The 14,797-nt window shown below is 45.3% G+C and overlaps 1 long non-coding RNA gene across 1 annotated transcript in view; it reads right to left on the reverse strand.

Annotated features, from left to right (window-relative positions):
• Positions 1 to 1,350: 1,350 nt before the first annotated feature.
• The window catches only part of LOC137482300 (uncharacterized), a 151,962-nt gene continuing 138,515 nt past the window's right edge, over positions 1,351 to 14,797 (reverse strand). The window contains exon 3 of the long non-coding RNA XR_011003990.1: positions 1,351 to 1,650. This is a non-coding gene — a long non-coding RNA (uncharacterized lncRNA). The remainder of the gene's footprint in view (positions 1,651 to 14,797) is intronic.

Genomic DNA, 14,797 nt, shown 5'->3' on the forward strand with positions numbered 1-14,797 from the left:
CCAAATTAAAAAAGTCAAAATTAAGCCGGTTTTTATCCCCAAAATTAAAATTTCTGAGGAATCCCAAACATGTATTCTACTACTCGAAAGTGGAAATGCCTCGGAACTATCAGACACCCCCGATGCACAAATGCTGAATTTCAGCCAGCTTCAGTAAAGAGTTTATCAACACTCATTACTCACAGTCAGAGTACCCGTGCACACAGGCTCAGCATATGCTGCCTGACACCCAGCCTCCCAGGGAAAGAGCCTCTGCTCCGGGATCTGCTTACTTAAGCCTGAGAGCTAAGAGACATAAAGGAGATGAATCTGTAATTATAGCCCAGTTACTATGCAAATACTTCAGCACACTATCTCAGAAAGAAATCTAGGTCTTGTCTTTCAGAACAGTTTCATTATTAGAAACGATTATTGCCTTTATTCCACCACTGTGATATTTCATGCATTTTATAGAGCACAGATAAGGAGCAAACAAGAACAAACAGCTTTTACCTCTGCAATCCTCACTGGCAGCATCAAAATCACAGCCCTGAAAAGACCAGAGCTGAGAAACACCCAGGGATTTTAAATCTGTGTTTAGCAGAAAGCCCCAATAATAACTTGCATCTCATATCTTAAGGCTGCAGCTATTTTTAACGAGTTCACGAGGCTGCACAGGCAGCTGGACCTGCACAGGTCAGACCCACGGTGGTTCCTGGTGGCAGGCAGCTGCTGAGCCTGTAATGGGTCATTAACACGTTGTCCTGGCTGTGAACATATTTTTTAAGCCTGTTTTCCTCTACTGGCACTCTTGACTGTGCTGGTGTGAGAGAACTAAGGCAGGAATTTCAGTGATGAGCTTTCACTCGATTCACTGAGGAGTTTCACTTGATTCCAAAGGATGGCTGAAGGCTGCTGGCACTTCCAGCCCTGGGAGCCAGGGCTGCTCCAGCCTTTGCTGCCCCACAGGATTACTGCTGCCAGGACCAGGGCTGGCTCTGGGACTGCTCTGGGCTGAGCACGCTGCCCTGGATAAGCACATCAGGCCCAGCTGTGCATGGCAGGGCTTTATCTGCAGAGGAGGCAAGCTGCTTTAAAGCAGCTTGGCTGGAATAGAATTCAGAAAGGAGAGAAATCCATGGGCAAAGACTTGCAATTGAAAATGTCCTGCACCTTAGCCACTGCTTCATTATCTCATGTTCACTGGACTACTTCAAACCTCCAACATGTTATTCACAGCCACAGAGTTTTCACAGAATCAGCAGAGGAAGGAAAAAAAAGATGCTTAAAAAGAACTTTCTGCTCAAGGAAGTGAAAAAGCAAGCTGTCCTGCATACTTCATCTAGTGCCTCACATTTATTAAGGGCAAAATAATTTCTGCCTGCTCACGTAAATGGACCAGATAGAATATCTCTCCCCAGAGCCCCAAGGAGGCACCAGGACCAGCTAGATTAGCTTCAGAGCACTGATGCAACCTGTGTGAGGCATTACTTCATCAAGTGGTGAGTTAGCAACGTGAACGTGGGGTTTTTTGCAAAATATTTCGTTTGCATCTTCTGTCAAGCAAACAAAGGCAGTAATTGTGGGGAGATGTGTTTTGATTTTTCTGTGCTGCTGCCTTGTCCCCAGATGCAAGCACCATGTCAGGCAATTCACAAGTGACACCTCTCCCTGCAAACAAACATTATAGCTGATCATTAAAGATTGCTGTGATATTTGCAGAAAGGATAATAGGGATCTGGACAAAACAAGAGTGCTATCTGATACGTGGAAACAGTTGGGTTTATGGAGTGCTGGATAAATTCACTGCAATTTTTTGCATCTCCCTGCCTGATATATTTTCTCATTTGAAGGACGGATCTGTATTCGTTTCCAAACAGAGAGCATATTGTTCCACATGTTCTACAGCTCCTGAATCACACTAATTTATATGACTACATTTTTAATTTAATGACTGATATGTTGGCTTTGCAAACTGACTGTCAGAATAATTCATATACTATTAAAAAACCCAAGCGTACAGCAGTTTTATTAATGCACCCTTAAAGAATAATGAAACCTTCAGCCTCGCTCTAATGAATTCTGGTGGAACACTTCTGAATGATGCTGCTCGTGTGGGCCTGTCCCTCAGCTGGGGAGGGGGCTCAAGGAAGGCAGGAAAAGCAAAAATTTCCAGTGATAAAATGGAAACATTTTCCGAAGTAACCTTCAGCTATTGAGCCCTGGTGGGAGAAATGGCAGCTTCAGACCTCCACGTCTTTATTCCCCAGGAGCACAGGATTATGAAGGATTGTTTCTTGGTTTGCCTGATGAAAACCCCAGGCACAGCCACTCCAGCCTCTCCAGCAGCACCAAGGCAAGGTCTGTGTACCCCGGGTCAAGTCCTGCAGCCCTAAATCAGCTTCTCAATGGCTGCTGTGCTTCAGGGGCAAATGCAATGTCAGCCCAGCCCCAGGGGCTGCCCAGCACCTGGGAGCAGGGTGGGTGCGAGCACAGGGGGGTTGGAAAGCCTGTGCACAGGAGCAGAGCTCACAGAGCTCCAGCAGGGCTTCCCTGCACACAGTCCAGCTGTCTGTGGCCAAGAGTTGAGCTCCCAGCAATCGCAGAGCTCCCTCCTGCATTCCTGCCCAAGGACGCTGTAGTACAACTGCTGATATTGCACTGCAGAGCATCAGTGTCACGGCTTTCCCTCAAAAATCCGAAATTTAATAACTTCCAGTAAGTACAAGAGTTACAAAGCACAGCCCAGGTTCCTACCTGCTGATAACATGTCAGGAAATATTATGCACAAAGGGTTATAATGTCCAGGCTAGCTGAAGGACAGACTGGATCAATAAAGCTACAAGAGCAGCTGGATGAGAAGATCCCTTCTGAGAATACTCTGCTTCCTGCACAGGACTTCGGAATAAAATCAAACCTCCGCAAGAGACAGCTGAGATGTGAAGAGCTGTGCTCCAGAAACACCCAAGCCAACCAAAAGGAGAGCCCCAGCCTCCAGAAGTTACACTGCACTGCAGAGAGCAGCGCTGCGAGTCCTGCCTGCTGGGCAGCAGGGTTCAGACAGCAGCGCCGAGCCCTTCCTGCAGCCGTGCCAGCCCCATCCCGCTCAGGTGGGGTGGAACACAGCCCTCAGTCAGACTGAGGCTGACTGACTTCCCACAGCCACAGATATTTCTGCTGTTAACCCCCCAAATCCCTTACACCAGCTCTCTCCCTCTCCATTAACAGCCACCATGGCAATGACAAGCTGCCTGAATCCCTCAGTGGCAAATAAACATTGTTTTCATTCTGCCACACCTAAACACCAGGGTAACACCAAATCTACTGGTGCCAGGACTTGGGCTTAAAAAGGAGAAGTGGTTTCAAAGTCATCAGGGGAGGACTGAACAGATACTGGGTGCACATTTCACCTGTTAACACGTTTCGGTGCAAGTGAATGAAGAGCAGCAGAGTTCTCTCCATTTCTACAACATTTCAGCTGCAGAGGAGGAATAATAAATAAAAAATCTCAGTAAAAGCAACTTGGAGCTTTGCTCATTTTTAAGATGGGTCCTCACCCAGTTTAGTGTGCATTCTTCCAGCTGGTAACACTGCTGAGTTCTCCCTCAAAGGAGGATTCACTACAATGCAAAGGCTCACTCTGCAGAAACTGTAAGTGGGTTTTTTTGTTGGCTATTTTACTGTGCCATGGCATAAAATTTTGCCAGGTAAAACATATTTCCCTGCTTTTAAGAGTACATAAGTACACAACACAGAAAGAGACCACAAATGCTCTTACAGAGGTATGGCAGCCAAGGCTAAAGACCTGAAATGGGAACCATATCCAGCAAAGTGCTGAGTTTCTCCCAGTATTAATGGTATATTAGGACACACCGGGGTTTTTTTGGCAAAATGTGCAGAAAAATCCCAGCATTTACAAAAAAAGACCACGTGCTGCCCTTCTGGGGAGGGGGAGCAGAGTTTTCCCTGTTTTCCATGTAACTGCCCTGCCACACTCCATCAACACCAACCCTTCTGGGGCCTGTGTGACACCGCTGCCAGATCAGAGACGTGCTCACCGGCTCCCACGACATCTTTGTGACATTACTGGTGACAATTATTCAAGGCTGTAATCCTGATCTGGAAGACAAAGCCCAGCACAGTCAAAACAAAGCAGCGACAGCAGTGAAGCTGCCAGGAGGGCAGAGCCAGGCTCAGCATCCCCCGTGTCCGTGACAGGATGGGGATGACGGGGACGCCACGGGAAGGGCAAGGAGGAACCACTCCCGCACCTGCCTGGGAAGCATCTTACAAAACACACAAAACCAACAGCTCAGAGTCTTTTTCCTCATCTGTGTGCTTCTCCTCTGCCTGCTGTGAAATGGGTTCTATTTTGGAAGAGTAGAGCAACAAGCTGTACCCAGTCATTAGCGCACAGAAACTCCAGAGTGGAGCCATGGCACGATACAGAGAGGCTTTTTCAGACCTTGCCAACACATCTGATGCTTTCTGCATGCTCTACAGAAAATCAGATGTCACTTACTTCTCTCGGCCTCTCAAAGAGTATCAGCATCGTGCCACAGAATTCCCAGTGGGAAAGAATTCCAAGCCAGCAGAAAGAATCCAGTTTATGTTGAAAAAAAACCAAAACATTAGCAGGTATTGTAAGAAATGAAGTAAAGAGTCCTGCTTTTATCTCTTGTCCAAATTTATTAGTCCAGGAACCAGAAAAAATACTGAAGTGGATTGTGGAACCATAGAAAATCCTGAGTTGGAAGGGATCCACACATTGGCTCACCTAGGTGGGCATCAGTGGCACATAAATCCACTAGACCCTGCTGAAGAGCAGTAAAATATTAATTTTCTGTTTGTAAGAAAAGATGAGAGATTCAGGCAGGTTTGGCAGAACTGCACTTCTGGGTTATAAAACCTGCGCCCATCCCTCAGCCTTTCAGGAGGTTCCCAGTTTGAACCCATTCAATAATCTAGACCAGCATCTGCCCTATCAGAACTCTGTTCATTAAAGTGATTTTCAGAAAATGCCTTTTGGTACACCAGCAGTACCAAACAAAACAATTATTAACATTTTTAAAAACTACCCAATCTGAAAGAGAACAAAAAAAATGTTTTGAGAGATTTTGATTCCAACTTCATTTCTTTATTCACTGAGAAAGTGACAAGTGTCATCACATCACAATATCTACAATGCTTGTACTGAATCTTTACACAACAATTCTTCTCTTTACCCAGAAAAAAGAACAAAGGAAGAAAAAGATAAATGTAATATTAGCACTGGATTTATGTGCTGCAGTAGAAATGAGATGAATACACAACTCTCAGACTTGTCAAAGACATATTTGGGTAGTGGCAAACACTCATTTCAGAAAATGGGCTACAGCCTCTTGTTTGTCAGATGAAGTGCAGATACAAGTTCAACATTAAAACAAAAAAAAAAAGAAAAATCCAAGATGAAAGTAAAAGTGCAAAAAAAATTCCAAAAACTCCAAACACTCTCAGAGAAATTCATTGCTTTCTGAAGAGAACAATCAGCTCCAAGTGCCAGTGTCTGGTTTGCAGCACATTCAGACAGATCTAGTCTGGCAATAACACACTACAAATACTTCCAGAGCTTCACTACCCTGGGCTGCTCTGCTTTGAGGGGTTTTTTTGTTTGTTTGTTTTTGGGTTTTTTTGGGTTTTTTTTGAACGTGCAAGTTAAAGGTTGATTCAGTTCTCCCCTGCAAAACCCTTTCTTTCCAAAGGTCGTATATTTGGATTTACTGTGGCTGGTTATTGCAACAAGGAGAGGGAGGAGGGTGCAATCCTACAAGGCTCAGAAAATTGGAAGAATAAATCATGACGGAGACTTTTTCTTCTATTACATTTACTTTTAGGAGAACAGTATAAATAAAAGACTGCAAACGAGAATGCAACAGGAACCAGGAAACACGAATCATCCCTACTTCTGCTCCTTTCTTACTCCTGCTGAGGCTTTTTCTGTCTTTACTCTAGAAACACAACACTCTGAAAATCTATTAATATTCCTCGTTTTCCCTAGCTGACTGTCATTATCACGGGAAGTGAGAAATGGCTGTCAAGCTCAAAAGCAAACCCAAGCACATTCCAAATCCCCTCCAGCCACGCTTGTTCCATATAAGGACTTTGCTGCTATTATGGCAGCAAGCAGAGTAAATAATTAAAAAAAATAATTAAAAATGTTAATAATTAACAGTCCCAAAGCTGCCTGTTTTCCCCCAAGTTTGCTCTCCGAGCGGAAGCAGGGATCTCTTAGCCCACCCAGGGCTTATCAGTGCCCAGGACACAGGGGACGAGGAAATTGAGATCACATAGCAGGGACTGTACTAGTGGGAGAACACAGTTAAACAAGACAAAAATCTGTGCCCAAATGGAAAAATCATCAGAATAGGAGGTGGTGCTCTGAGAGGCAGCTCTGTACTTCCATCCTCAGAACAATCTGCCTGTGTTCAAGGACTTCACCATGCTCTCCTCCAGAGAGCAACGAGGAGAGAAGAAATATGAATAAGTTCTCATGAGAAGCAGGCTTAAATAAAGTCTGGAATTAGTTCATTAGTTCATATTCTGACTGAAGGGTCAGATTTTAATGGCAAGGCCAACACCAGCCAGTAACTTCCAGTCATAATCACACATCCAGAAATAAAACAGGCTGTTGCATGACTCCCAGCTTTCTGGGAAATGTCCTTTTAATCTGCCCTGCTGAAAGTAATTTCAAGTCATTTAGGGCTGTTGATTCCTAGTGGAGCTCAGATTTACTCAGATATTGGTCAGATATTGAAGGGCCCTGAACACAACCCAGGCTGGACCTCCAGCAGTGTTATTGTTTCACCTCCCAAAATGAAGAACATTTCTGAGAGCCTGGTCCTTCTGTGCCCTCCCTGCTGAGCTGGAACCTTCCACCCGAAGTCCCAGAGCTGCCCCTCTGCCCTGCTCCATCCCCTCTGTCCTCTCTCCAGGCAGGACCTCCTGTGCCTCTGCTGGAAGTGCCTTTCCCAGGCACCAGGGCTGTGGCCAGACTGTTGAGTCATTCTGCCACAGTTTTTTGTAATGACAATTACAGAGCCTTCTTTCTGATCATTTAAAAGTACATTAAAATACAGCCCTAAGGCGATGAACAACTGGCAAAAGAGTAAAAAGAGCAGCAGTCCCAGAGAAACCAGGATTTCCTTTTTTTTTTTTTTTTTTTTTTTTTTTCCAAGCAACCTCAGAGAAGCAGCATTTTGGAGGAGAGGTAATGTACCTCATTAAACCAAATAATGCAGCCAGGAGAAGCAGACAACCTTTCACACACATAGCTCCTTCAGGTCAAACATCACAATGAAATAATTCTCAAGTTATTGCACAAGTGTACTTATCACCAGTGGTAACAAATGTGTGAGCTTTACCACTGCTTATTAAAGCCTTAACATTTTGGTTTGGGAATGTACACAAGCTCTGTGGAGCATTGTAACAGAAAACTTCTCCATCTGAGCTGTCCCAGAAAGAGCATAGACTCTAAAGAAAAATAAAACTGCAGAATTCCTTTATTCCTCCTTAAGCATATGAGTTAGTATTTTTGTGCAAGTTGTACCTAACTTTATTACCCTACATCTCAAAGTCATAAAAATTCTTTTCATGTAACACTCTAATCTTCCTCTTTATTTACTATGCCACCTAACCTTCTGTAAATGGCAAATTTCATTAGCACACTCTTGATTTTTCATGAAGTTCCCCAGTGAAAACATTAAATTTGATCTAAATCTGAGCAAGTTGAATTTCAGATGCAACTTGCCCCATTGTTTTGAATGTGAGACCTGAGACTAAAGCAGAGCTGATGTACTAACCCAAAAGTAATTCCTTTAAATAACGTGTGCAATGCACTGTCCACCTGGGGCACCAAGATTCAAGACAGAAAATGGCAAATAGATGGGTTTGCTCCCTGTACTGCTTTGCACTTACTGCTGTGGGGTTTTCTTCCCCCCAAGGACAAGAACAGGCTCCAGCAAGTTGAGAGACCTTTTCTCATATTTAGAGCCTTCATCTAGAGCCTGACTGGAGGGATTTGTCTATCAATCCTTCACACTTGGTGCTGCCCTGAACTGATCACCCCTTTAATTAACCATGTTAAACTAGCTCCCTGAAGCTTATGATGCTTCTGTCACTTGCCTGTGGGTTTCCTCTTCACTACAAGCCTGAGTGCTTCCATTAAGTTTACAGTGAGAAGAAACCAATAGAGGAAATGATGAAGGATATCCCTGGGCTCCATTTGAAAGACTGTTAAAGAAAAGCTGCACAGCAAAAGAGAATTTAACAAAATCACACTTTGTTTTGTTGGCTGGGTTTTTTTTTTTTTTTTTTGATGCCTAGGGAAAAGAAAACAGAAAGAATATATTTATTTTACTGTACTTAAAATGTCCTTTGTAATAGCAAAAAAAAAAAACCAAACAAAAAACCAACCATGAATTGCCAAGCAATGGCAGCCACCACAGAGGACACAGTGCATGCACCAGCTGTGATACCCTGAGCTCCTGAATCAGTGTTTGCAGTGGAAATGGGAATATTAACATCACGTGTATGGCAAGGAGCTGGGAGCAAAGAAGGGCTTGTTGCTGGGGCTGTGATTAGATGGACGATGCCCACAGAGATTCTCCTCCAAAGCCTTGTCTGGACATTAAGAATGCAGTGGCCACCTTGGAGATCTGCAAGATTTTGTCAGGTCACTATCTGTAGCATCACCATTATCTCCTTTAATGAGCACTGTAAGTGATGAAGTGGCAAACAATTAACACATTTCTCCTAGTCTTGCACTTAGGATAACACATATTTCCCAAGAGTGGGAAAGAATTTATTTGGCTTACTTTCAATTTGTGCAAGGAGGGTACAAATGTAGCCTCAAGAGCAGCGAGTCTGGTACATCATTACCACTTTCTGCAGGTACACATTTAAAAAGTTAGGAAGCTTCTGCCTGAGTTCACAAAACTGATAATGATGAAGCAAATATGACTGTTGGCAAATACACATTTTACAAAATGAGTTAAATATGTTAGCACCTTGGAAAAGTAATGGAGATATGAAAACAATCTTCCTCCTTGCCTTCCCCTCAGCAAAGACAAAACCCACAAACTTTCAAAGCTCTAAGTGAATTTATACATTTTTCAGTGGTTAATTCTTCATTCAGCCATCATCTTTCTAGCCAAACATTTGTATTTTTTTAACTGGGTGTGATACAGGACAGACAATATATAGATTATTTAGGGCTGGAACAGACAAACACAAACAATGACCTCTGAATTTCACTGGAACCAGTTTGCACAACCCAGGTTTCCATTTCTGTGTGTGCAACTCCTCTGGATAAACGAGAAAGTAACTCAGCTCCCTCTAACAAAGTCTTTTGTGCCACAAACACAACCTGAACCAAACTGCAACATTCCTGTTTCTCTCCTTGGAAAAGAAAGGGGAGCTTGGCCTGCCAGCAAATGCAGACTGGAGTGTGAGGTGCCAGCTCTGAGCAGCTGTATGTATCCCACTCCTCCTGAGGCTCCAGCACATGCCACATGCCAGTCACCATAATTAGTGAGAGCTAGAAGGAAAAGCCACAGCACAGTCAGGAAATGTACAGCATTATACATAAATAAAAGATTACTGCTCCACAGTGCTCTTGTCTCTTCTAATTCCTGCTTTTCCTCCCCACAGACCAATAGCAGTGTTGAATTCTGATGAAGCAAAGTGTGGTTCAACCTCAGGCATTTTTTGAGGCAGAGAGCAATTAATTGGCATTAAAGCAGTACACAGCAACACTCACTTTTCTGTCAGGGGAACGGCCAGCAAAAGAGTTAACTTTGGCAGTACCAGCAAACTTTAACCACAAGTTGAAATGCTTGCTTTATTTATCTATCCCCAATGCAAAGTAAGTGCTGCCCATTTCGTCCAAGCATTTAAGAATTATTTTAATTCCAGGCTGCCCATACAGTCCATGGAAGCCAAATCAAGTGCCTTCTATTAAATACATGCTTAAATGCCTGCTGAATAGAGCCTGGACAAATAAGGATTGGGTGATAAGCCTTGGGAGGAGAAAATACAGTAAAATTTACATCTGTCCTTCTCCAGACTCCAGAAGAGAGGGGAACAATGTAAAATAGAAATGATCCATGACACCACGGCTACTTGTCTCTGAAAACACAGATCCAAAAATGGGAAGTGATAAAGGGGAGATACAGACCCAAAACTTTATCCTTCCTCCCATTCTTGAGCCACTTCTTCTGTTTCACCTTTGAAAAATAACTCTGTGCCCCCCTGTGCAGAGGGCCATGATGGGCACATCTAGCCAAGAATGAAGAATGTTCAGCTTTTTCCTGGTTTTACTTTCAAAAAGCTGCAGGGTTGACAGAACATACGAGACACAGCAAGATAGACAGTGTGCCTAGATCCTTCAAGTTTACAACTGTCAAAATTGCTAAACGATGCTATTTTTAGTGAAATTACAATTTGGATCTGGCATGTTGATTCCACACAGTTGGAGCCTGCTTCAATGCCAGTGAGCATACTTTGATTTATTGCTCTTTTATTCAGGTCAGGAACCATAACCTCCAGAGCAGGGAATTCATTGGTTTTAGTGCTCTAGACAAGAGGTGAACATGGCCTTCAAATTAAAGCTGTTCATGTTCTGAAGGAGAAGACAATCTTCAAAGTGATGAAACTGGTTTTCCCTAATTAGCTAGAACTAAATTTGATGGCAACTTACTGAAACAGACAACAGGGTAGGGAAATAGAATTGTTCAACATGTTTAAGAGAAGTGAAATCTGGTAATCAGAAATTAGCCTGAGTGTAAAAAAAAACAGCCTCCAAGAGAAACATTAAAGAAAAAAAATTAAAAGCTGAGAGATAATTAATTTCAAGCATAAATCATTCCTTAGATAGATGGGGACTGGCAGCATTTTAAGATGGTGCCAGTGGAAGCATCCTAAATGTCTTGAAATTAAAATAGAAACCAGTCAGCTTCTGACAGCAGTTAATTCCTCTCCTCCACAGAACCTCAGTTCAAGTGTTATTTGTGCATTCTCTGTGCTTTGATCAATAATGTACCAGTACCTAAAGTACAAGCAGCAGCATCTGTACTCCAAGAAAAGAAAAGGAAGAAAAACAAACCACCCTGTGGAGTGAGGGAGGAGCTGAGCGAGAACTGGTTCTCCAAAGGCTCCATCCCAAAGCCAGAGTGAGGAATTTGGCAGTTCCAGGAGCTGGGAATGTGAACATCCCAACAAGAGCCCTGCAGCCCATCCAGGACTCCCTGGTGACCCGTGCAGTAACAGGGGGTTTGCTGCAGCTGGCGAGTGAAAGGATTGTCTGGATTAGTGCTGCTGGGAGAGAATGAAAGGAAACCTGGTCTTTGTGGCAACCTGACAATTCACTAACATTTCCACCCAGACTGGTGGTGGCCAAGTTTGAATAGTCTCATGTTATGACAGGTGTCAAGGAGAAGTATATAAAAAGCCCTGCAATCTTAAAACAAAATCCATGAAGAGATAATAAACCTTTAAACCTGGCACCATTCCTTTAAAGTGAAAACAATTAAGCACCATTTTAAGTGAAGTAGCCAAGGGGAATGACAGAAATCAAACATTTTTATTCCCAGATTAAGTAACATTACGAGAAGAAAAACACGAAACACAAAGAATAAAAGGGATTGGTTCTGCATTGCTAAACCATAAGGGACAAAAACCAGTGTTGGCATAACATTTTTCATTAACTACAGCAAAAGCAAAATGTACATATCAGTGTTACACATCCTTTTCTTGCCTAAGGCTCTGATTAAGTTCCCCAAACTTCCTTTGCTGTATAGCTTTTAATGCACCACCACATATTTTTCTGCTATCATTGAACATGTCAGAGAAATATCTCTGCAGCATGCTAAATCTAGGTTAAGACTCATGGAGACAAAGAGTGTTCTGTTTTTCTACTCGGGATATTGAAATGGCCACGGTGAGGGATTTTTTTCTACTCAACTCCATCCATTTCTGTGAAATAACCACCTCACTTCTGCTACAGCATCAGCCACAAGTGCTCAGGCGACTCAAAGAAATTATTATTTGACTGATAATGGCCACTGGAGAATTTCTCTTGCATAAGAAGCTATCCTGGTATGAATCTGATAAAAGCAGCGTGGTCTCCTCCCATGTCAATTCCTTTCCATCTCTGCTGTATACAGGGAATAGAGCAGAAGAAAACGTGGCCTGCTGGATTTTACAGAAGCACATCAGAAAGAAGAGTTCCTCAATTTTTCATCTCACTGCATCCCCAAACTGTAAAACGTTTCCTTGACAGACTTCCCTTTCCTTTACAAAAGGCCACAACACTTGCAATCCATAACAGCTGACGTATTGGAACATCGATCTTTGCAAAGGCTGCTCCTGACAGAGCCCCAGAGTGTGAGAGCTGAGCGGGCACGGGGGCTGAAGCAGCCGGGGCTGGGCTGGCAGGAATTTCCTCCTCTCGCCCAGGCTGCAGGCAGGACAGGGCAGCACGTGCCACAGCACTCCCTGCAGCGTGCGCAGAAGTGAGAGTGGATGGAGATATTATTCATTAGGTGTTGCAAACGACCAAAATTTGTGAACAAACTTTCCTGCGCGAGCGATTTCCATTGTGCGAGGCGCGATTCAAATTGTGCCTACTTCAGCTCTCTCCAGCCTCATGAATTTTCGGAAACTGGGGTAATATTTCAATATCAATAAAAGAAGACCAGCTGTTGAACTGATATAGAAAACTTCTTTGGCCTTCGCTAGCGAGCGAAATTTTCCCTGCAGCAGAAGGAATTTTGATCAGCCTCAGATGCGCTGGCGTGGCACACACAGCCCCTGCCTGGAGACACGTGTGGGAACAGAGGGGAGAAGGCTCTGCATCGCAGGCTGGAACACAGGGAACAGCTCTGCATCCCAGGCTGGAACAGAGAGAACAGCTCTGCATCCCAGGCTGGAACACAGGGAACAGCTCTGCATCCTGGGCTGTAACACAGGAACAGCTCTGCATCCCAGGCTGGAACACAGGGAACAGCTCTGCATCCCAGGCTGGAACACAGGGAACAGCTCTGCATCCCAGGCTGGAACACAGGGAACAGCTCTGCATCCCTGGGCTGGAACACAGAGAACAGCTCTGCATCCCTGGGCTGGAACACAAGGAACAGCTCTGCATCGCAGGCTGGAACACAGGGAACAGCTCTGCATCCCAGGCTGGAACACAGGGAACAGCTCTGCATCCCAGGCTGGAACAGAGAGAACAGCTCTGCATCCCTGGGCTGGAACACAGGGAACAGCTCTGCATCCCAGGCTGGAACACAGGGAACAGCTGCATCCCAGGCTGGAACACAGAGAACAGCTCTGCTTCCCTGTGCTGGAACACAGGGAACAGCTCAGCATCCCTGGGCTGGAACACAGGGAACAGCTCTGCATCCCTGGGCTGGAACACAGGGAACAGCTCTGCATCCCAGGCTGGAACACAGGGAACAGCTCTGCATCCCAGGCTGAAACACAGAGAACAGCTCTGCATCCCAGGCTGGAACACAGGGAACAGCTCTGCATCCCAGGCTGGAACACAGGGAACAGCTCTGCATCCCAGGCTGGAACACAGGGAACAGCTCTGCATCCCAGGCTGAAACACAGAGAACAGCTCTGCATCCCAGGCTGGAACACAGGGAACAGCTCTGCATCCCAGGCTGGAACACAGGGAACAGCTCTGCATCCCAGGCTGGAACACAGGGATGCTCACACAGCTGCATGGGCCGGCTCCTCACTGTGGCCCTACACAGATAGTGTGGGACAGGGACAGCTCCAGGGGACAGGGACAACTCCTGGGGACAGGGATAGGGACAGCTCCCAGGGACAGGGACAGCTCCCAGGGACAAGGGACAGATCCTGGGGACTGGGACAGCTCCCAGGGACAGGGACAGCTCCCAGGGAGAAGGGACAGCTCCTGGGGACAGGTACAGCTCCCAGGGATAGGGATAGGGACAGCTCCCAGGGATAAGGACAGCTCCTAAGGACAAGGGACAGCTCCTGGGGACTGGGACAGCTCCCAGGGACAGGGACAGCTCCCAGGGATAGGGACAGCTCCCAGGGATAAGGACAGCTCCTAAGGACAAGGGACAGCTCCCGGGGACTGGGACAGCTCCCAGGGACAGGGACAGCTCCTGGGGACAGGGACAGCTCCCAGGGATAGGGACAGCTCCTAAGGACAAGGGACAGCTCCTGGGGACAGGGACAGCTCCCAGGGATAGGGACAGCTCCTAGGGACAAGGGACAGCTCCTGGGGACTGGGACAGCTCCCAGGGATAGGGACAGCTCCCAGGGATAAGGACAGCTCCCAGGGATAAGGGACCGCTCCTGCTCCCTCCGCCCTCCTGAGTGGAGCTCTTCACTCGGTGCAGGGTTCGTGCCTCAGGGTGAAGCTCAGGGGAAATGGGCAGGATTTGCATTTCGAACCGAACAAATGGTGAGAGAAAGAGGCAAACATCAGCAACTGACTGCTCAAATCTGCCAAAGGCACCGCTGATTGTACCTTTCCCTTGCAAACACCTCCGTGAGGCAGGTGAGAAAACCATGTTATTTTAGGCTTTTGTACTTCTGAAGGCACTGGGTTTGCACTGGTTTGGAGATCAATATGAGAGTACTGAGCTATCCACATAATTCTACATTTCAAACCTTGACTGACTTTTTCAGGCACCATTAAAATCTCATTTATGCTCTGAGCTTAGCATGAAGCAAATGTACAAGTTGTGTACATGTCAAGCTTAGTGCCACCAAGACAATTTCTTAAGAGAGAGGCGCAGAGTCA

The sequence above is a fragment of the Anomalospiza imberbis genome, chromosome 14, assembly GCF_031753505.1.
Source record: "Anomalospiza imberbis isolate Cuckoo-Finch-1a 21T00152 chromosome 14, ASM3175350v1, whole genome shotgun sequence".
NCBI lineage: Eukaryota > Metazoa > Chordata > Aves > Passeriformes > Viduidae > Anomalospiza > Anomalospiza imberbis.